Source organism: Ursus americanus, chromosome 28 (genome assembly GCF_024610735.1).
Source record: "Ursus americanus isolate L20-20 chromosome 28, mUrsAme1.1.p, whole genome shotgun sequence".
Classification (NCBI taxonomy): domain Eukaryota; kingdom Metazoa; phylum Chordata; class Mammalia; order Carnivora; family Ursidae; genus Ursus; species Ursus americanus.
Window position 1 is genome coordinate 4,599,787 of NC_142154.1, and position 24,271 is coordinate 4,624,057.

The window sequence follows — 24,271 nt, forward strand, 5'->3', positions numbered from 1 at the left end:
AGGCGACTCGGACCTGGGCGCCGGCCCAGGGCGGCGCGGCGGAGGGGCTACCCCGGCCTGGGCCCGGCCTCCGGCCTCCAGCTCCCGCCTCCGGCCTCCCGCCTCCCGCCCCGAGGCGGGCTGCGCGGCGCGGGCCCGACGGCGGCGGCGGCGGCGGCGGGGCGGGCGGGGCGGGCGGGGCGGGGGCGGCGCCGCGCAGGGCTGGACCCTCGACCCCGCGCGCCCCGGCCGGGCCCCCACCCCTGCCCCGCCCGCCCGCCGGGCCGGCCAAGTACCCCGGCGCCGCGGCTCCGGCCCGGCGGCCGCTCCCAAAGCCCTGGGCCCCTCGTCCTCCGCCGCGCCTCCCGGGCGGGGGCCTTGGGCAGGGACCGCCGTCTCCCGCTAGAGGGACCCGAGCTGCCCCCGCGGCCGTCTCGCCCCAGCGGACGGCGAGCGCCTCCGGAGCCGGGACGGCGTCCTCGTCACTAGATCTGGCACGTAGTGGGGCCTAGCAAGAGGCTGCCAGGTGGAAGGAAGCAGAGGTGGCGCGGGCCCGGCACTTAGTGGGTGCGCCCTCAGTGTGTGGTCATTGCCGGCCTGGGAGACTTGCTCGCAGGCTTGGAGGCGGGGGGCACTCTGACGTGTCGCCTCTGGGAGAACCGTGAGACCCGCGGTGAGCAAGTTGACGACCGGCACCCGGGGCCTCCCGGGGGTAGCCTGGGAGATCTCTTGAGTGGCGGGGGGAGCTCTGACTGCAAGGTGAGAACGCAGAGAGGCGGGCAGAAGGCCAGGAGGGTGACCCGCAGGACCTTCCAAGAGCCCAGCTCACCTGGAAGCAGGCGGCCTTAAGGTGCTAGGTCAGGGTGCGGGAGCGCAGAGGTGAGGCCCTGGTGTCTGACAGGGGGCACCCACCGCTGACCGTGGAGAAATTCCTTCTGAAGAACCAGGAAAGAGATGCCAATTTGCAAGAGGGGTGGAACTAGCTTTCAGCCAGGGCCCGCTGTGCGCCTGGCAGTGAGCTGAGTTGAGCACTGGGATAAGAAGTGTGTGAAGCAATTAAAGCAGAAAGGGTGATCTTTTCAGAAGTGTGGCAGTGAGCCGGAGAATAAGAGCAAAGGAGAGAGGCGATTTCTTTATCCCCGCCCCCCGCACCCCAATATGAGGTGAAGTTCTCAAATAAAGGAGCTAAGAGGAGAGAATAAGAGACGAGAGATGCGATAATTAATGGTGCAAGATCCCAGAAAAGGAAAATGAGATAGATACGGCTGGTGGAGGGGGAGGAAGAGATCAGAGAAGAGGGACACCTCTTCCTACAAGATTTAAAGGGTGCATAAAGATGGAAATATTTTGAGATGGGGAGGCATTGCTACTGAGTCCTTCATGTTTCCCTGGATCAGCTGCCTAGATGACCCCCAAAGTCATCCGTAAGCCTTCTGGGGTTACTGTCCTTTAAAACTTAAGTGCAGTTGGCTCAAACCCCTTTTCCTCTTGAAGTGGGAAAGCCAGCATACCCGCCAGAATTTCCAAAGATTCATAGGGAAACTTACATTTCTCCTAATTATCCTATTGGCCCCAATTTTCTATTATGCTATTTTAGGAAATTTGTTATCGTACCCTGGATTCCACCCCATTTATACTCCCCCAAAATATAGCACCATATGTGAAAACAAAGTACCCAATGTTATATGATTGTTAAATAAATTATAGTTTATTTGTAACCATTAAAAATCATGTTGAAGGGAAAGATTAATGACATGGGAAATATTTGTAATTGAAAAACACATCATAAGATGATATAATACTAGCTTGTAATATATAAATATACTATGCATATCACACATAGATATCATGCCTCGATAAATTGGATTTTTATTTTCTTCTGTGACTTCTTCATTTTCTTATTTTCACAGTACATTAATATTTCTCTTTAAATCAGGAAAAATGATATTTAAAAGTATCTTTAAGAAAGGTATTTTTTAAGAAATCTTTTTGGAGTCAAAAGAGATATTAGGAATTAAGAAAGGAGGGGGCGCCTGGATGGCTCAGTTGGTAGAGCATGGGACTCGCAATCTCAGGGTCTTGAGTTGAAGCCCCACGTTGGGTATGGAGCCTCCTTTAAACAAAAATTTTTTTTTCTTTAAGGAATCAAGAAGAAAGGAAATTGCAAATGGATCTTTGAAGGATGGAAGGGACTTAAGTCAGCAGAGATGAGCTGACTGGGGAGGCTGCCCTCCACAGGAGGAACACTGCAATCAAGGACACAAAATAAGAAATGGATGGGGTGTTCAAGGAACACCAGAAGTTGGTTTGGTTGAAGCATAGGATTCAAGGTGGAGAAAAGTAGGAGACAAAGTCCAGAAAAATAAGATGGGGCCATGGTCTCGAATGCCAAGCTAAACCTTTTGTAATTTGCGGTTGAGAAGAACCCCTGGAGCTTGAACTGTGCAGGTGATAAATTTTAAAGTAAATTTTCCCGTAACCTCTTACTTAATGAGGTTCTGGATCTCAGCCCTTCTAACTTAATGATATTTGGATATTTGATTGACTCAGCAGTGAGGTAGGGGCAACAGTTTTTGCATTCCAACTCTTTACAGAATGAGAACTGGCCCTTGCTTCTCTGCCTGTTAATTACTACAACCTTTATTCAAAAGGCACCAGAGTTTCAGAGAGAACAGATTAGCAAAGAATGAGGACGAGAGGAATAAGAAATGTGCACCTTAAACCAGTGCTTTTTTTTTTTTTTTTACAACTTTCTATGAGTTTGGCTTTTTTTAGATTCCACAAATGAGTGAGGTCATACGGTATTTGTCTTTCTCTGACTTATTTCACATAGCATAACACCCTCAAGATTCATCCATGTTGTCAAAAATGGCAGGATTTCCTTCTTTTTTTATTAGTGAATAATATTCTTGGCAAACATTTTTTTTTAAAGATTTTATTTATTTGACAGAGAGACAGCCAGCAAGAGAGGGAACACAAGCAGGGGGAGTGGGAGAGGAAGAAGCAGGCTCCCAGCCAAGGAGCCTGATGTGGGGCTCAATCCCAGACCGCTGGGATCACGCCCTGAGCCGAAGGCAGACGCTTAACAACTGAGCCACCCTACGCTTAACAACTGAGCCACCCAGGCACCCCCTTGGCAAACTTTTTTGATTGTGACCTTCTATACAAAATATATTGCTCATCTCAACCCAGAATATACACATGGATGTATATAAATTCACCTCTGAGCCGGAAGTTTCATGACATATTACTCATATGCACTGCTGGCTGATACTTTCAACTTGATTATTTTTATTTCTTTTCGAACAGTGGTCAGACCCTATTACATTGATTTTATGACCCACTATAGGGTTACAAAATGCCTCAAAGGACATTGAAAAGAGGCTAGAGTATCCCCTGCTATGTTTACAGTTCTCATTTAAATAGCCACATAGATTGTGACCTTCAGTTTGCTATGTTTACATGTCCCAGAAGTCAACAGGACAGTCAAGGCTCTCTCAGGATGTGGTGGGGGCGGGGATAGAAGGATTGGCACAAGCCCTGTTTGGGTTCCTCTTCCCTTCTTAGCAAATATTTCCTGATAGCAATATTTCTCAGAAGCCATAAATGTTCTCTTCTTTGTTTGGCCTGAGATGCAGATTGAACTTCAGACAACGCTGGGCTACCACCTGTAAACCAGAGACAACTTTCCATTTGAATGAACAGAATCACAGACTAAAATAAAAGGGGAATAATGTATCTTGATTGTGACAGTACATAGAAGCTGTTGTATCCACCACTGTTGGAATATGATAGGGAAAGTAAGTACCATCCCTTTCTTCTAAGTCCAGAACCAATGAGAAGATGAAAATACAACTCCATCACCAATAGAGCTGAACTCAAGTATGTGGCTTGACTGATGACTGTAGCCTTTTTAATATTCCCTGAATTAAAATGATCTCCCCCAAAACTCCAACCTCCCCCTTAAGGGGGCCTAACAACTTTCACTGTGTCTAATTAGAGAACATTGCACTCTCTCTGAGGGCAGGCAGATCCAAATTCACCAGTTAGGTAAGTCTGGGACGAATTCTCTCCCACCCGCCCTCTTATCAAAACAAAACAAAAAAGTTAGGGAATAAGGATCTATCTCTGCCCAAACAAATTGGGTCTGACCCAATAGTTAGGCAGCTGAACAGGAAAGTATATTAATGCAGTGAATTATAAAAAATGGCAAATCCATACCTTAACATCTCGTCACTTAAAACCTGTAAGGAACACCCATTTGCCAGTCTTCGGATGTGAGGCCAAAATTTTTCTTTGAGCAAGAGTGCCGATTAGAGTGTTCTTGAGATCTTTCTTACAGAAATCCTATCCACGGTATATTTTCTGTGCTTTCCAATTTGTTTCTTTAAAGTTGACTAAGGACTTAAAACTTCTTGCAAAGCAATGTAAGAGAAGCCTTCCTCTTTAAAAAAAAAAAAATCCTTTGTAATTGTCTCACCCTCATCTGGTTTGACAGTAATTTTCAAATGGTTGTTAGCTAATATTTCCAGAGCATTCAACTGACATTTCATAGAAACAACTGTTTCTTTTCATGCTTATGTTTCATCGGTTTGTGTAACTTAAATTAATTACACTCTGGCACACGGCTGTCACAGGGAGGGTTGGGACCAAACACAACAGACTCTTGTTAGGCATCTAACTCAATTGGTAGGAAGAAGTGTGTAGGAAATCCAGAGATGAAAGCATTCAGTAGTCATGGGTAGTAGTCAATATGTTTAACTGGAGGGACTAGAAAGTGTTGATTCCAGAGAGTCAACTGAAAGAGAGCCATTAATGCTCATAGACTAGTATGACCAACTCTGTGTATATCTTAACCTTCTTCTTCCATCATTTGTCCATTTTATAGTCCACTCAAAATCACTGTCCCTCCATTCCCATTTAGCTAAACATGGCTTTGAATGGCTTAGGATTGGTATGGCTATCAAAGAAATTCAAATGGTAACATCACACACTGCATTAGCAAAATATACATACCTTATTCACTTTCCAGTGCTAGTAAGATGATGTAATTGGTACATTCAGAGAAAGCTGTGGCCATGTGAACGGGCATCATCCCTTTAAGAAGCAACTGACCTTACTTCTGAAGAGCCTTAAAAGAAATGTGGCCCTTTTGACTCATCAATACCGCTCTTGGAAACTTTTCCTGGGGAAATAACCCTCCCCCAAAGAGAATGGCCACATGTACAATATTTACTATAGCCTTACTTGTGGTAGGGAAAATTGGAGTAACTTATGGTATGTAACATTGTGTAACTTACCACTGAGTAAGCAGAAAGGAGTAACTTGGAAAACATTTGATTACATATTATTCGGAGAAAGATACAGCTTGTTCCACTACACTAAAAACCTGAAACTGAATTGTATACTTTAAAAGGGTGAATTTTGTGAATCATAGCTCAACTTTTCAAAAAAGATACAATTCTGTATTTTTGCTTTTGTATCAGCCAAGATCAGCAGGAAACAGATGGCCTGCTCAAAATGTGTAACTGAAGAGAGTTAATGAAGGGACAGTGACAAAGAGGCAGGCAGGGTTGAGGGAAACCAACAAGGGATAGTGAAGCACCCCAGGGCTACATCTGCTGAGAAGCCATTATCAGCCACAGGCTAAGTGAGAACAAAAGCTTCAGGAAAGAGAGAGCCCATAGGAACTTACAGGAATACAGCACTACCTCTCTCTCTTGCCCTCAGGTCTCCTGTGGTACCCCCCCCCCCCCCGGTGGCTGAACCCGAGAGGAAGCCTAAGGACAAGTGAGCCCAGATGACAGTGTCCTTCAAGGCCAGCCTCTGGAAAAGGACGGAGGGTGGGTCCGGAAAGACAAAGGCAGAATATCTAGCAGGTATGTGATCATAGAACAATGCGAGAACTGTCTAAGCTGTGGCCAAGGATCTTCAGGGAATCCGAAAAACCAGGGTTTCCAGAGAGAAGAAGTGGAGGTAGCTGGAGAGCAGGTAGGGTAGGTGGAGGGAACGGGAAAGATCATTAACTCAGGCTGAGACAAGGGTGAGAGGCAGAAACAGGCACTTTTTATTTTTTGGTCAAATACTTAGCTGGAGACTGAGCTCTGGAAGAGATTAATAGGAGATACAGGAACTAAATTAGACTAGGGCATTGGAAATTCTTCCCCTATTGGCTATTACCCTATATTTCTCCTTCCTAGCTAAACTGCATGCGTTCAACAAATAATTGCTTAGTACCTATCATGTGCCAGGAACTGTTAGGCCCTGGGGATTGAGGAGGGAACAAAATTAACATCCTTGCTGTCCTGCAGTTTACATCCTGGTGGGGGGAGACAGACCATAGATAAGTAAATATGTCAAGGAATGATAAGCGTTCTAAAGAAAAAATGTGGGAGAGCAGGGAAATAAAATCCCGCCCATTCTATACCTTAAAAACCTCTTGATTTAGTCCACACAGCTCCCTCCTCCACACACACACACACACACACCCCAGACCTCCAGAGTAAATTAGGCCGTGTGTTTCTCTCACCTGGACAAATATCATATAATACCTTCCTCCCTCCAGCACCCTCCAGCCAGTCTGTGGGGAGGATCTCCCTGAGATGAATCACGTCAGTGCCCTGCTTAAAATCCTCCAAAGCTCGTCTGCAGTGTGGAATACTGTCTAACCTCCTTATCATAGACCTTTTCTTATCTTCTCTGTCCATCACGTGCCTCTACCTCCCCCACTCTCCTCTTCTGTCCACACTAATTGTCTGTAGTTTACTGGCCATGCCACACGGCATATATCCGTATGTTTGTTGATGCCGCTCTTTCCACTTGGAGGGCCCTCCCATGCCCTCCACCTTCGCCAGAATTTGCCAATCCCCTCTTTGTTCTTCTAAATCCCTCAGCTACCACCTCTTTGGTCAAGCTCCCCTGACCTTCCCAGGTGTGAAGGAGCATCTCCCAACTCCCCCTTTCGTGTCATCAGTGTATCTTATAGATACCTATGAATACATTTATCATACCATATAATCTTAGATCTTAAGATGTACAGAAGTGCGTTTGGGGCACCTGGGTGCTTAGTTGCTGGAGCGTCTGACTTCGGCTTGGGTCATAATCTTGGGGTCCTGGGATCGAGTCCCACATCCAACTCCGTGCTCAGTGGAGACTCGGCTTCTGTCTCTCCCTCTCCCTCCACCCCTCCCCCGTCATATAAATAAATAAAATCTTTAAATATAATCCATGGCTCAGAATCCTACGTTCATCGGTTCATGTGTGACCCTCTTTTGTTACTAATCATCCACCCTAAAAACTAGGATTGACAACTTCCACATATACCCCCCCCACCCAATGCTTAATCTTGTGTTTATCATTTTCTTGCTTCTAAAAATATTTTTATCTAGAAAATCTTCTTTTTATTATTTTTTTAAAGATTTTATGTATTCATTTGACAGAGAGAGACAGCTAGCGAGAGGGGGAACACAAGCAGGGGAAGTGGGAGGGGAAGAAGCAGGCTCCCAGCGGAGGAGCCTGACGTGGGGCTCGATCCCAGAATGTCAGGATCACGCCCTGAGCCAAAGGCAGACGCTTAACGACTGAGCCACCCAGGCGCCCCCTAGAAAATATTTTTTAAATCAATTTTTAAAGTCTCCCTAGCTTTGATTCCATGGATCTGTGGAATCTAGGGAAAAAAAAAAAAAAGAACAAACAAAAAGCAGAAACAGACCCGTAAATACAGAGAACTGATAGTTGCCAGGAGGGAGGGGGAGGAGGACAAAATGGGTGAAAGGGAGAGGGAGATACAGGCTTCCGTAATGGAATGAATAAGTCACGAGGATGAAAGGTACAGCATAGGGAAGAGTCAACAGTATGGTAGCAGCCTTATGTGGTGACAGATAGTAGCCACACTTGTGGTGAACCCCACAGAAGGAGTAGAGTTGTCGAATCTGTGCAGAGTTGTACACCTGAAACCGAACGTAACATTGTGTCAACTATACTTCAATTTAAAAAAATTACCCTAGGTTTATAAAAATTTAAAAAGTCTTGCTTTTTAAAAAAGTTGAGTTTGAATGTGCTTATATATCTTTACTAGCCATATATATATATATATATATATGTGTGTGTATATATATATATATATGATTTTATTTATTTATTTGTCAGAGAGAAGGACAGGCAGGCAGAGGGAGAAGCAGGCTCCCCACCAAGCAAGGAGCCCGATGTGGGGCTCAATCCCAGGACCCCGGGATCATGACCTGAGCTGAAGGCAAACACTCAACCCACTGAGCCACACAGGTGTCCCTACTACCTATAAATATTTCCTCTTGTGAAATAGCTGTTCATGTCTTTTGCCCATTTTCTATTAGCTTTTTATCCTTTTCTCATTAATTTTCAGGATTTCCTTACATGTTCTTTTAATATTCCCTTAGAGTTTTTTTTCCCTTGGAATTCAAGTACACAGAAAAAGTTTAATTTCTATAAATTTATGTACGTCTATGTATTTATACATACACATAAGTACATATTTGTGTATGTGAACCTACATACATAATCCCAACACATGTATTTCAGTTGCTTTCTTTATTCAAGAGTATCATCCCCTACGTAATATCCTGGGACTTCTTTTTCATCTTCCACGTTATAGTGCTAAGATTTATCTCGGGCTTGCTGTAAGTAGCTGAGTTTATTTACTGTGGCTGCTGTAGATTATTCTAGAGTGTGAATACACTAAATTACTTTGCCCCTTGCAGCAGAGGCTCTTGGTACCCTGTGTTCTTCCCCTTGACTCACCTCTGATTTTAGCCAAATACATCGTGGCCAGTTTCATGGGACCTCCCAAACACTGGCAATTCCTACTGTTCCTGTTAGGCCTTGGGTTTCTCTGATTTCTGCTTCAGGCCCTTCTCTGCCACAAGGGGAGTTAACCCTCAACTAATGGGGGACATGAGCCAAGGGATAAAAGCCCCAGGCTCCCATCCCTCAGATGGACAATTCTGGAAGGCATTCTGTATGCTTCTCAGAGGCGTCAGTCCACAGAATCACATGCCCCGAGTCTGCTTTTCTTCCTCCCCTGCCTCATCCTTCAGTCCTTCACTCCCGCTGCCTGAGATCACTTCCCAAATAAATAACCTGCAACCAAGTCCTTGACCCCGTCTCTGCTTTTGAGGAACTCAAACTCATACAGCCAACGTGCTGATAATGAGCATGCAAACTGTTGCAGGTTTTTGCTGTTGCAAGAGCGCTGCTAAGAAAATTCATGTAAAACCCACTGGTACACGAGTATAGGAATTTCTCTTGTGTATATATGTAGGAGTAGAAATGCTGGGTCAAAGGCTAAGTCAACTTTCAATGCTACAAGACAGTTCCGAACTGTTTACCAACGTGCTTTTTAACAGTTCGTAGTTTCAACGTCATATATGGGATCTTATTGTTCCACATCCTCTCCGATACTTGCTGTTGTCAGGTTTCTCAATTTTCACCACTCAAATGGATATCAAATGGAATCTCATTGTGGTCTCAATTTGTACTTCCTGATAATTTGTGAAATTGAACAGGGCTTCATATATTTATTGACCATAAATGTTTCATCTTCCGGGAAATGTCTATTCTTAGCTTTTGCCCATTTTTCTATTGGTTGAGTGTCCTTTCCTCATTAATTTCACTAATTCTTTATTTTTTAATTTTTATTTATGTATTTAAGTAATCTCTACCTCCAACATGGGGCTCAAACTCACAACCCCAAGATCAAGAGTCACATGCTTCATCAACTGAACCAGCCAGGCACCCCTAATTTTACTAATTCTTGGACAGTTATAGGGTTTTTTTCCCTTGGCACTCAGGTGCTCAGAATTGACTTAATCACAGTCTTTACCTGATAAAACCTTTTTTCTGGTTACAAAATTAAGGCACGCTTGTCGTAAAAGAAACATGTAAAGAATACAGACACATCTAACATAGAGAAAGTCTTCTTTATGTCAGTTCCACCCCACCTCTGAGCAGGAATGACTCTCACGAGTTTGTCATCCCCTATTTTTGGGATTTCGTTTTCACGTATGTCTCCCAAATCAGATCGTTTCTCAAAAGTAAGGACTGTGTTGTGGTCATCCTCGTATTCCCAGCCCCAGGCAAAGTCCTGGCTTAGATCAGGAATGTAACACATCACTGTTGAACTGACTCCTGAGAGGTGGGTCAGAAGAGAAGTTTTAAAGGTACAAGACTTCAGTTTGACTGGAACAGAAGACTCAGGAGAAAAATGGAGGATAGTACTGGTAAAATGTTCTGGGGCTTGATCACTTAAACCCTTAGCTGTTGGGCCAAAGTGTTTGATTTTTATCTTGGAGGCAGACTGCCAAGGAGGCACTCAAGGCCACTTCGGGTGCAGGCAGGTTATTTGTTCTTACGTTTTTATCAGCGACAGAATTAAAATAAAACATTGACAATCTAGTCATCTAATGGCAGTGTACGAGATGATAAGGGAGGAGGTTGGGGAAAAGAAAACCAAAGACAGAGAAATGAATGAATCAAGAAGTTACTAACTTTTGGGGGGGGACACAGACTCCTATGAAAAATTCATGAAAACTAGGCCCTCTTCCAGAAAAGCAGACATAAACCTCAGCCCCCGCACTTTAAGTTTTTTTTGGGGGGGGGGTTATTTATTTAAGTCATCTCTACACCCAACGTGGGGCTTGAACTCACAACCCCAAGATCGAGAGCCGCACGCTCCACCAACCGAGTCAGCCAGGCGCCCCAACCCCTGCCCTTTTTAAGAACCTTTGATCAGTGGGTTATTCTAAGAGCAAGAGATGAAGAACTTGAACCGTGATGGCAGAATGTGTTCATTCACTCAGACACGTTGATCCCTCTCCTACTAGATGCAAGGCACTGTGCCCAGTGCTGGACACACACACCACCCGGTTTAAAGCATGGAGTACAGTGTGACATGGTGGTCAGCAGCACAGACTCTGAGCCCAAGTGTCCTGTTGGTTTCAAACCCCTGCCAGGTGACCTTGGCTAATTTGCGAAATCCATCTGCACTCTGCAGGTGTTTCACAGAGACAGTACTATCATCACCCTCATCATTAAGGGAATCCTACATCCCAGTAAAGCACTTAGAATTCAAGGCATGGAGGGAGCCTTTGGCAGAGCCTTAAGGCAGAAACCAGAGTGGAGAGCAAAAGGAGGAAGCAGAGAACATGGGCTTGATTTCAAGAGCTTTGGCTAAAATGGAGGAGGGGAGAGAAGGCAGTAATTAGAGGGGGAAGTGAGGGCAAGGGAAAAAAAAAATTTTTTTTAAAGGTGGGTGAGATCCTAAATGCTGCGGGGAGGACATAGTGGAGTGGGTGAGGCTGAAGGCAAATCACTGATCAATGCTGTTTCCCCTAAAGGTGCCCAGAAGGCAGATGGGAGGGCTCTAGGGCAGAGGTGGAGGGTCTGGCTTTAGCTGGGAAGCCACTTCCGCTTGTGAGCTGGAGGGGAGGAGTCAACTGTGGTGTGGCTGCAGGTGCTGGCTCGGAAGTAACCACAGGCCATCGGGAAGGAATGTCGCCCGTGGGGGAGGGGTGGGGAGTAGGGGCTGGCAGGAGGTCTGAGAAGAGAGGGCTAGTGGCCGGCTGACGGAGCATTTTAAAGAGGGGATAGCCAGGGAGTAGAGGAGGTGAGGAGATTGCTGGGGATCCCTCAGGGCCCCCAGTTCATAAGGACAGGGATCCTTCTGGTTGGGGAACTTCTGATGGTCATCAGAGCTACGGGAGGAGAAAAGCATTAAAGAAGGGGCAGTGAGTGCTGAGTGAAGTCAGGAAGAATGGGGACCCACAGGGGACTGCTGGACTTGCCAACCAACTGGTCACCGCCGAAGTGGTGTCTGAGGATCCCTGTAATGTCAGAGCAGATGACAGATGGCTGGGAAGAAAAGAAGAAGAACGGGACAGCGGTAAACTACCCACAATCCAAGATCTGGCTGTGGAGTAAAGGGGAAAGTAAGACATTAACCAAAGAGAGAGTCAAGTGGGGCATATTTTTCTTTCTAAAAGTTAGGAGAGATGCCTATGTGAACACATATGTATATGTATAATTTTTTAAGGCAAAGGCAGCTGTTGTAGTTGCTGGCGGGAAAGGGAGGAGTGAGGCCCCAGGTCAGCAGGGTATGACGCAAGCATAAAATGGTAATAAATAGCTCCTCTTGGCCAGGTGTTTTCCAGAAGACTGTCATCCCCAATATACAGAGGAGAAAACTGAGGCTCAGAGAGGTTACTTGCCCCAAATCACACTGCTAGTATGTGACAGAGCCAGGATTTAAACCCAGGTCATAGCACTCCAAAGCGCCAGTACTTACGGACCCCTATCCCACAGACGGGCAGAAACGTTGACACTACTGAGGAGGAGGAATACTTCTCTTGGCACCCAGGAAAGGCAGAAAGATTTGGAAGACGTGTGTGCTCAAGATTTTGTGTTTATTTAGAGTTATTCTCCTTCCCACTCACATGTATAAGCATATGGACTTTTAAAGTTGGCATGATTGAGGAAGCCTAACTTGACACAGAAAAAAACTGAGCCAGAGGACTGAGCCAACCTTTCTGTAGTGAGAGAACTGATTGGACGTGGCTGAGAAAGTTGCCTCTGAAGACCCAAGACAGCTGTGTGGCCACCTGATTCACCCAACCCTCTACCCAAATGGTAGCTTCCTGGGAGAATCAATCTCCCCTTAATTCAAGAGAACAGAGGGCAAACAGTTTGCATGTGTTGACAAGTTGTTTATTACAATGATCAACTTGAGGCATTTTGTGATGTATTTTTCATCTATCAATATTTTCTTTCTTTTTAAGATTTTATTCATGTATTTGTCAGAGAGAGAGCGAGAGAGCACATGCAGGGGGAGCAGCAGAGGGAGGAGCAGACTCCCTGCTGAGTAGGGAGAGGAGGGGGGGGAGGAGGAAGAGGAGATGGGGGAGGAGGAGGGGGAGGAGGGGGAGGAGAAGAGGGAGGGGGAGGAGGAGGGGGAGGAGGAAGAGGAGATGGGGGAGGGGGAGGAAGAGGGGGAGGGGGAGACAGAGACGACGAAGTGGGGCTCTATCCCAGGACCCTGGGGATCATGACCCAAGCCGAAGGCAGACCCTTAACCGACTGAGCCCCCCAGGTGCCCCAACAATATTTTCTGATGGGTGATTTCAAAATAACTGCCTAAAGAACAGATCTCATTTCTTTTTGTCAAACTCCCACATTCAGGGAACACAGAGAAAAACCAAAACCAAACCATAGCCCAAAGGGAACTGTGTAGCTTTATGGTCAGGTCACAGGCCAGGGCCAGAGACAGAAACTGAGAGCTGTGGTAAGTAGCTGGGCAAACAGGACCCAAGGTCAGGACACAGGAAGCAGACCCTATTGCCACACCAAAATCCCAGTCCCAGAGGTCACACCAAAGGCAGTGGAGAAAATGCCAGGGTTCAAGGGCATCTAGCAGACCAGGAAAGGACTGAAAAAAGCAGCTCTGAGCAGAAAGGAGGTAGCCACCTGACCCTGCTTGCAGACTAACCTCTACATGCCCACAAAGGCCGTTTTAAGTCATCTAGCCTATTAAAAACAGTGAAAAGAAACCAGTGAAATCAAATTTAATATGCTTTATTTAACTGAATATATCAGAAGTACTAGTGGGGCGCCTGGCTGGCTCAGTCCGTGGAGCATGCGACTCTTGATCTCAGGGTCGTGAGTTCAAGCCCCATGTTGGGCACAGAGCCTACTTCATTAAAAAAAGAAGTACTATCATTTCACATTGTAATCAATATGACCAATAGTTTAAATTCCTTTTTTCATGCTAAGTCTTCAAGATCTAGAATGTGCACTTGCACTTGCAATATATTTTGATCCTAACTCACCTTCTCTCGAGTGGTCAGTGGCCTCTATGGCTAGTGGCCTTTGTGTCAGTCAACACAGGCTTAGAGAAAACCGTAGTTAACATTCTGGCATTAAAGCATTTTGTCTATATATTTTTTCTTTTGCTTTCTTTTAAAACATGTTGAATTGGGAGGGGGTGGACTTTGAAGGGAGTGGGAGAAAACTCTCAGATGCCGAGAGTTTCTATTGTGAAATTTTAAATGATTCGGGTATCCCTCTCCTAGTCAATTTCCTTCCTTTCATTGAGAGATGCTGCTGCTGCTGCTGCTGCTGCTTCTCTTTTTTAAGCCCCATGGTGCACAGATTCTCTTGGGAGATAAAAAGAGGGAATGTGACGCAGGCGGGTGCCTGCTACCAAGCATTCACTCCTTCTGTTCATTCATTCATTCATTCATTCATTCATGTTTGCTCTTAACAACCATTACTACACATCACCTACCGTTAGGGATTGTGCCTAAGGTTAGTCTTCCAAGCATAGTCCCTGGCTTGTGAAACCTACAATTTTGCAGAAAAGTCAGAGAAATAGTTACAATAAAACGTGGTAAGTGTTATGAAAGGGGAAGGCGGAGGAGCTGAGTGGCCACCTGGGAGAGTAATGGAATCCATCTCCGGAGATGAGGTAAGAGAAGGCTTTAGGGGTAGAGGAAGGAAGGAAGATTGAAGGAAGAAGAGCTAAGCAAAAGGGAGAAGGGAGAGCTGGAAAATGCTGGAGGCAGAAAGAACTGCTGTAAGGAAGGCCCAGAAGGCGTTTGTGGAACTGAAAGCGGTTCCCTGTGGCTGGGCCCCCCCGGGGTGAGAGGGAATGCTGGTATCAGGCATCATTCTCTGGGCAGCCCAGTCAGTGGTGCGAGCTGGGAGGCAGGATGTTGACAAATTGGGAATAGGCAGCCCAAGACAGGAAGAACTCCACCCTGAAAATATTCCTTCACCAGCTCACCAGTTACACGCTCAAACAGGTTAATGAGCTACTCTTTTTTCTTTTTTTACTCTTTTTAATTTTAATTCCAGTATAGTTCACATACAGTGTGATGTTAGCTTCTGGTGTATAACGTAGGGATTCAGCGCTTCCATACATCACCCAGTGCTCATCACGATACTGTGTGCTTGATCCCCATCCCCTATTTCTCCCATTCCTCCCACCCACCTCCCCTCCGGTAACCACTAGTTCTCTGTAGTAAAGGGTCTGTTTTTTGGTGAGCTGTTCTTTATAGAAGCAAGAATCTCTCCTATAAGGATTATTCTCTTTTCAGATTATGTCAGGCTCTGAAGCCTTCTTTTTGATTCAGAAAATTGAACGTGATTGAAGTTCCACATAATAAAGGTCATATAAAAGCACATATAAAATACAGGAGTGGGACTAAAGAAGGGGTGTTAACTCTGCCCAGGGGAGGTCTGCAGAGGCTTCCCACAGCAGATGACACTTCAACAGGGTCTGAAAGAAGGAGGATTGTCAGGCCTCCCAATGGAAGGACATGCTGATGATAATGATGATCATTATTTACTAAGTGTCAGGCACTATTCTCATGGGTTAGGATCTAAGCTCATTTTACCTCCGTAAGACGCCCTAGATCCCACAATCCCTGTTCATAGGTAAAGAAACTGAGGTGCAGAGAAGTAAATTAACTTTAAAGTAACTTGTTGGGACACCCGGGTGGCTCAATCGGTTAATTGTCTGCCTTCAGCTCAGGCCATGATCCCAGGGTCCTGGGATGGAGTCCTCCATTGGGCTCCTTGCTCAGCAGAGCGTCTGCTTCTCCCTCTGCCTGCCGCTCCCCCTGCTTGTGCTCTCTCTCCCTCTGACAAATAAAGAAAATCTTAAAAAATAAATAAAGTAACTTGTCTAGAATCACACAGTCTGGAAGGGGTAGAGCAGTTTGGCTCCAGAGCTCATTTCATTAACCCCTCTGTCATGTCTTGGGACTGCAAGTGTTTGCATGTGCCTGCATTGTAGGATGAGGGATTAGCAAGGAATGTCAGGTCAGACTGATGAAGGAGGGAGTGACCAAATCATGCAGACTTTCAGCACCAGCACCTTGAAGACAGGCTACATGGCAGCCTTTAGGTAAATGTTTTTTATTACTTGAGTGCATGTATAAATGATTGCTAATGATCATATTTCTGAATGTGGTTGCATTAGGAGAACATTATATTCAAATCCAGACTTACACAAACCACATTTCCAGTGGTGATTCACTGCCTCAACAGATTCCCAAAGGACCCTTTAAACCATCAAGTTGACGTAGGCAGGCCGGATCCGAGGACCCAGAGGGGGTCCCACAGGACCAGCCAAGAGGGTCTCTGGCTATGTGCAGGATAGAAATCAAACATAAGCCAGGAGGAAGTGAGAGCAGAGTTTACTGAATAGCATAAGTGATAGACTATAGCAGACGGAGTGTCTGGCAGAGTCAGGATGAGAGAGGGAGGCTCTTCCTTGCTTGGGTTCAGGAGATTATATTGGAAAGGGGTTCAGGGTACGTGTTCCTTCAGGAATCCAGGGTAGGGTTCGATCGAAGGCAAGTGTCAGGTGAACAATAGGTGTTATTTCATACAGCATGGAAGGTAGGGGGTGTTGATGCCAGCATCAGGTGAGGTTTGTTCGAGGCTAATGTCCTGGAACATGTTTGGGACCCAGTACTTTTTAGATGTGATCAGGTGTTTGGGGGCCTAGGACCAAACTCAGAAAATGATTAACTTTCTTGCTTCCCCCTTGGAGTGGGAACATAGGTTCTTTGGTTTATTTGGATGCAAGGTAAGATATAGAACATGAATAAATGGGGCCTCGCAGAAAAACAGCAGGGACAGAGCCTTTCTAAAAATTGAGTCCCTTCAGTGTCCCTATTATTAACTAGAAAATGCAAAAGTTCCAAAGACAATTCATCAGGGAGGGAGGAGGTATAAGCCCTAGTTAGAGAGAGGCTAAAGCTGTCCCCTGGCTTGGCCCTTCCCCCAAAGGACCTTCACAGTCACAACACCCTTTCTCCTCTCTAAGAATCTATAGAATAAACAGCAGGGTCCCTTTCTTCTTTTAGTCAAAGCAGAATGGCCAAACAGAAAATTGGTGTCTCCCTACCCCCACTGCATACACACACACACACACCAACTCAGAAGGCTGCCTCTGCAGCCTTTTAAGAGAGCTCCCCAAAAACCTCCCAGGAAGACTTGAGTGGCTCCAGTAACCTCTCTGCTCAGAAGGCACCTTTAATTTGGGGGAACGAGACTTCTTCCTGACACCCTATGTGACACAGAGCTGCTGCATCTTTTAAAAATCAGGCTCTCTGATGTCCATAGCCTTTGGGTTGGTAGGCGGAAAGTCTCACCTCTTTAGCCCCTGACCTGACCTAAGGGCAGCTGGGATGGATGTGTCCTCCCAGCAAACCCACATAGATCCTTTTGGGAGGTGGCACTAGGGAAGAACGAGGCTTTCAGGGTGGCCTGTGCGCTGGTGTGCCTTGATACTCCTGGACCACTTCCCTTCCTGGCAGGGTTATGCAGGAACCTTCTCCTTCCACCCACCACTTCTTTCATTGGAAAGGTCAAGGAGAAAATGGTAAGATCATGGTTATTTTGAATAGGTTTAAAAAAAAAATGGAGTCAACTTTGCTTCTGCTGGTAGATACGTTTGATTTGTACAAAAGCGATTAACCGGGGTTCAGCTATAAAGACTGAGCATTTGGGTATCAGTTTGAACCCACTTCTTGTTTTTAATAATTATTAACATCCATTGTCCACTTACCATTTGTCATGCAACAGCTCTATTAACAGGTACTATCTTGTTTAATATTCAAATGATGAAAATGATCTTCTATTCACACTTTATACCCAGAAAACTGAGGATAAAAAAGGAGTTAACTTATGGGGCGCCCGGGTGGCTCAGTCATTATGCGTCTGCCTTCGGCTCAGGGTGTGATCCCGGCGTTCTGGGATCGAGCCCCGCATCGGGCTCCTCTGCTGGGAGCCTGCTTCTTCCTCTCCCACTCCCCCTGCTTGTGTTCCCTCTTGCTGGCTGTCTCTCTCTCTCTCTCTCTCTCTGCCAAATAAATAAAAAATCTTAAAAAAAAAAAGTTAACTTAGGGGCGCCTGGGTGGCTCAGTCGGTTAAGTGTCTGACTCTTGATTTTGGCTCAGGTCATGATCTCGGGGTCATGAGATCAAGCCCCACATGGGGCTCCATGCTCAGCACAGAGTCTGCTTGAGATTCTCTCTCCTTCTGCTCTCCCCCCCTTGTTCTCTCTCTGTCTCAAATACATACATACATACATACATACATACATAAATCTTTTTAAAAATATGACAAACTTTTTTAAAAAGTTAACTTGGGGCAACTGGCTGGCTCAGTCAGAGAAGCATGATGCTCTTGAACTTGGGTTGTGAACTCAAGCCCCACATTGGGTATAGAGATTACTTAAATAAATTAAAATAAACTTAAAAAAAAAGAGTTAACTCATTGGTTCAAGATCATGCAGCTAGTGAGTAGTTGATCTGTAATTTAAAGCCAAGCGGGTCTGACTTAACCTCTATAAGAAGATGTTTCCTTCAGGCAGACCAGCAGGCTGTCTATGAAAGAAAATATCAGACATGCCATTGTGATGGATGGGGTCTAAAAGACTTCTATGTTGGGAAGATTGGCAGCCCAGTGAGCAGAGAAAATAGCATGTCAGAGTCCCACATTTGGAAAACTTAACGCCTTAGGCTTTATGTCTTTATCTAGTCTGGAATCACCTGTCCTAAATATCTGAATTATTTCATAGGACACACTGCTTCTACTTCAACATTGCAGGGAAACTTCATTCAGCCTTTCCAGATCCACCCCGTTTATACTGATCTCTCTAGGTCCTAGTCCTTCCTACCAGATTCTTTTCATCCCAATTATTTCTTGCTCAGTCTATTTGTTCCTCAAGACCGTAAGCTCCAGGGAAGGAAGTACGCCACACATAACCCCATTTCTAGTTTGTCCTGGACATTATGTTTCCTCTCTTACACTGCCACATGTGACCCAGAGTCCCTTAGAAGTCTCCTCTGATGGAGAGAAGAAAGTGTCCTTTAATGGTGCCTGGAAGATTCTGCCTCCTCTCTTGAGTTTCTGTGGAATGTATAGGCTGACAGTTATACCTTAACTTGTTGTTTCTTTTCATAAAAATAGCTTTTATCTTTATTTTTATTTTTTTAAGATTTTTTAAATTTATTTGAGAGAGAGAGAACAAGCAGGAGCAGAGGGAGAGGCAGAGGGAGAGGGAGAAGCAGACTCCCCACTGAGCAGGGGCTCGATCCCAGGACCCCAAGGTCCTGACCTGAGCCAAAGGCAAACGCTTAATTGACTGGCACCCCTGTCTTATTTTTTTCTGCTGCAAGTAATACTGAAAATACTTCAAGGACTAGGGCTATGTCTTCTGCTTTTTACTTTGATAAATCCTCCCTCAGCCTTGAGCACACATTGTGGGCCACCGTCCCCATTGATCTGAATGAAGATAATCTTAACCTTAAAGTTTGGTTTGGTCCACCTGTCTCTGGGTGGACTGAGCTTCCCAGGCCTTAACATCTCCATTCATTCACTTGACAATTTTTTTCAAGTGTTTATTTCTTGTAATATTCTGGGGGTAAAAGGATAAGTGAGAAGGCCCTCGCCCCAGGAAATTCAGTCTGGTGAGAGCAACAGGTCCATAATTAGATGGCGAGTATGCAGGAGAAGTGCAGTGGAGGCTTGCCAGAGGACATGATGCCTGAGCTGAATTTGAAAGGCAAGGAGGAATAAAAAGATGTGGGGGTGAGATGGAGAACTTTCCAGGCAGCGGAAGCCGCTTACACAAAAGCGAGAGCGTGCAGCATTCAGGGAACTACGTACTCTCAAACATGAGGAGAGTAAGACCAGCAGGAGAGGTAGGCAGGGGCCAGAACACAGCATTACTTTTGTAGCATGCTGAGGAATTCAGCCATATCCTGAAAGTCAGGAAGATCTACTGAAAGGCTTTATGTAAGGAAGTAGCATCATCACATTTATGGTTTGAATAAATCACTCTGGCTGTAGTGTGGAAAAGAGATTGGAGTGAGGCAAGAATTGGGAGCAAGACTACAGGCTGAAAGACTGGTTAGGAGTGCATTGCAACAATCAGGATAACTAGCGTGAACCAAGGTAGTGACAGTGGGGTTGGAGAAAGTAGATAATAAGAGGTACATTAAGAAAGTAGAATAACAAGATTGGTGACTAATTGGATTTGGCAAGTGAGTGAGAAGTAAGAGTCAAGGATGACAATTACTTTTGTAATTGGGTGGTGCCTTTTTTATTTTTTTGAGATTTAATTTATTTATAAGAGACAGAGTGAGCATGAGCAGGGAGGGGGGTGGAGAGGGAGAAGCAGACTCCCTCCCGAGCAGGGAGCCCAGTGCGGGGCTCAATCCCAGGACGCTGGGATCATGACCTGAGCCGAAGGCAGACGCTTACTGACTGAGCCACCCAGGTGCTCCGACGTGGTGCCTTTTATAGAGATTTGGAGCATAAGAGGAAGAACAGGTCTTCAGCGGGAGTAATAAGGCCGGGGAGATGTGACGTTTGGGACACACTGAGTTTGACGTGTCTGTTGGACATCCAAGTGGAGATGTCCAGAAGCAGTTGATATAAAAGTCAACATCCAGGAGGAGATCAGAGCTACAGATATTGGAGAGGTGAATGCATAGAGAAGGTAGTTGAAGTCATGAGAACAGAGAAAATCACCCAGAGGCATTGCAGAGTGAGAAGTGGTGCAGACTTCCTCCATTTAAGGAGTAAGCCAAAGAGTCCATGATGGAGACTGAGAACAACAAGCCAGAGAGGCAGGACACAAACTGAAAAGGGGACCCAATGGACCTAAAGGGATTTTAAGAGGCTATTTTATGGCTTTCCACCATGGGTTGGGGGCAGGTACCAGCTTTCAGCGAATTGAAGAAGGATATAGATGATGAATAGATATGTCCGTCTGTTGAAATTCATAGAGCTGTATACATACTATTTACACATTTTACTATATGTAAATTATCCATAAAACACTCAGCATAAAAATTTTGTAAGGTATATCTGAACATGATCATATGCCAGGAAAAGAGAAAGTTAATGGGAAGAAATTGAGGGAGTGAGAGAAAGGTTTTGAGTAGGTGGAAGAGGTTAGCTTTAGACAGGAGGAGGGATGCCTCTTTCACCAATGGAGGGAGAGAAGAGGAGGAAGGGATGTTTATGGGAGTAGGTAAGTTGGGTAGGGAGTAAGTTAAAAAGTTGAGTTTCTTGGTAATACTCTCTTTTCACCATGAAACTGGACTCCATATGTGATGATTTTTAAAATATACCTACAAATTCTCTGATACACCTTCCTTCAAAATGGAGAACTTAATTCCCCTTCCTTTGAGTCTATACTCATTTCTAATGAATAGAATGTGGAAGAAATGATGATATGTCACTTCAGAGATTAGGCTCAAAAAAACACTGCAACTTCTGTCTCGATGGGATAACCAACCATCCTGCTTTACCTGGGACTGAAGGATTTTCTGAAACGCAGAAATTTCAGTGCAAAAACGGGATGCATTGGCAGTCCTATTCTTGAGTTGGTTCTTTCTCTCTTGGACCATTTACTTGGATGGAAGCTAGCTGCCATGTCACAAGCTGCCCTAAAGAGAGGCCCACATGGCACGAAACTGAGGGAGACCTGGGAGTCAAGGGGCAGCTAGGAACTGAGGCTTCAGTCCAGTAGTCCAAGAATAATGGAGACCTACCAACAGCCACATGAGTGGGGCTTGGAAGCAGATCCTTCAGTTAAGCCTTCAGATGAGACTGTAGGCTGTCTGGACAGCTTGACTATAACTTCATGAAAAACTTTGAGCTCAAGCCACGCAGCTGTGATGGTCCCAGATTTCTGACCCATAGACATTGTGAGATAATGTTTGTTGTGTTAATTTGCTAAGTTTGGGGCAACTAATTCATCAGAGCAATGAAAATGAGGGCAAAGTGGTGAGATAGGTTGATTTGGACGACTTTCTCCAGCAGCCCCAGACAACTACAGACAATGTGCTCAACCACTTTCTATGCCATTGATATTATGCAATGTCCAACAGTATCGTTTGTTTTCCCCCAACAATATCTTTTGATAAAGGAATTTTGCCAAAAGCTTATTTACCTTTCTCACTGAGCATGTTTATCATTGATGTTATGACTGACTGCTAAAGCTTCTTGGCAAGAATATGACCTGTCACTGTTTTGGCTTTGAAAAGTGCAACTTTAAAGGATGTCGTTATAGTTTTGACCACTTCTCTTATCTTTAGGGGTAAATGTTATCAATGTTTTATTAGGAAGCAGTATCTCGTGGGCTTTTCTTCCTCTAGAAAAATTTGTTTCGATTATCAGATTGGCCACTGAGCTTTTCTTAAAAATGGCACTAAGGCTTAATTGGCTTTATGCCACTGTTTGGCCAAGTTTCATAACCTAATGTACTAGGGACCAGGGAAAAATAGATTACCAGTTTAATAAAACATATATCCTAGAGGCTCACTGTATTTCTTATTAGCCCTTTTCTTTTCAGCTGCTCATCATAATTCATCATGTTTGTGGATTGCCCGGCCCCAGCATAGAGTCACACTATATTGTTATTTGTACTGGATATCTGGTCAATGTTTCACTTACAACTTTTCTTCCCCCTGAGTTTAAAAGTATTCAGCATCCAGATTTAATTAACTTTCAACTAACTAATTTAATTACTGAGTTGAGTTACTGATCTATTTTTGTGAATTTAAAATAAAATGTAACACAATGAAATTTCACATTGAACACATAAACAGCACATATTGTGAAACAACCCATTAGTTTAGATTAACTACACCCTAATAATTAAACATTAGCTGAGACAAACTATGGAGCCAACACAACCCAAACCTTGAGAGCAAAGTGACTGGAGCGCCTGGGTGGCTTAGTCAGTTAAGCATCTGGTTTCAGCTTGGTTCATGATCCCGGGGTCCTGAGACTGAGTCCCCCGTTGGGCTTCCTGCTCAGCAGGGAGTCTGCTTCTCCTTTTTCTCCCTCTCTCCCTACCCCCCGCCCCCGCTAATGCTCTCTTTCTCTCTCTTTCTCTCTCTCACTCTCAAATAAGTAAATAAAATAAAATATTTTTTTAAAAAAGAACTTCATTTCTTTAAAGACAATAATATTCCATTGTGTTTATATCACATTTTATTCATTCATTCATTCATTCATTCATTCATTCATTCATGGACACTTGGGTTTCTTCCACCTTTTAGGTATTTAAGTAATGCTGCTACGAACATGGGTATGCAAATACCTCTTCAAGACCTGCTTTTTTTTTTTTTTAAGTATTTATTTAAGTAATCTCTACACCCAATGTGGGGCTCAAACTCATGACCCTGAGATCAAGAGTTGCATGCTCTTCCGACTGAGCCAGCCAGGCACCCCTAAGTCCCTGCTTTCAATTGTTTTAGGTATATGCCCATAAGGCGGATGGCTGGATTGCCTGTCTTGTCTTAATCGTTTATGATGAGAATGTACTCATGTATTATTTGTATAATTTAAAACATACAGAGAAATAAAAAAGAAGTAACTATCAGAAAGTGGGTTATGGGCACATAAGGTGTCAGATGTAGAGCAGTACCTGAATGTGGCCAGACGTAGGAACTGTGCGAATCCAACAAGTGACATCTCGGGCATGCTCAACTTTCCTCAGTGACAAAAGAGCACCTAGAGACCCAGCTAGCCCATTCCTTAAGCTATAGGCAAAGTTGGAAAATCAGACTGGATTTTCCAAATACATTTTCCAGTGTCCTGTCCCTATAGCTTGCTACGATTCCCTCCACTGGGTAGATCCTTTTCGCCTGCCAACTTGACCCACATAGCAAATCAATTTTACCCGTATATCAAATGTTCTTTCCCTTCTGAGGCCCCTTTGAACATCCCAACTACACTGACTCCTGCTACATCTGAAGCCCCCAGAACTTTGTGCCTCTCTTAGGGATCTTTTCTTTACAATATGAAGACTGACTGAGGCTCACACCCATTTAAATGGTTATAGAGCCTCATCTTTAGATTTGAATTCAACATTAACAAGCATAGGCGAAGCACTCTATTAGCCAGAATTCAGGTTAGCTCCATATTCAACATTTATTAACAAATACTTATTAAGTATTTGCTACGAGTTTGGCACTCTTACAAGAGCCAGGGATAGAGAGGTGGACAAGGTCCCTGCCCTCTTATGCGTATTTTCTTCCACAGGCCTTCCTAATTTGGAGAAATCAGGAATTCATTTTTCAATCTGGTAAGTATGGGTTGCCTATGGGCAGCAGTTGGAGATCACCATGTACAAAACCATAGACAAGTTTTAAATTAAACAAATATTTATTGGGTACCTAATATATGCCAGGTCGTGTATTGGCCCCTGGGAATTTAACAGTGAACAAGA

General features: G+C 44.7%; 1 long non-coding RNA gene across 4 annotated transcripts; it reads left to right on the top strand.

Moving 5' to 3' along the window:
• The first annotated feature begins 207 nt into the window (after positions 1 to 207).
• Positions 208 to 24,209, top strand: LOC123802408 (uncharacterized). 4 transcript variants are annotated; one of them, XR_015722085.1, is made up of 4 exons: positions 208 to 652; positions 2,122 to 3,779; positions 5,710 to 5,858; positions 24,085 to 24,209. It is a non-coding gene; the product is annotated as an uncharacterized LOC123802408 (long non-coding RNA). The 4 variants fall into 4 exon arrangements; XR_015722083.1 differs by lacking the exon at positions 24,085 to 24,209 and adding an exon at positions 12,313 to 12,844; XR_015722084.1 differs by lacking the exon at positions 24,085 to 24,209 and adding an exon at positions 6,545 to 12,303.
• The last annotated feature ends 62 nt before the right edge of the window (positions 24,210 to 24,271 follow it).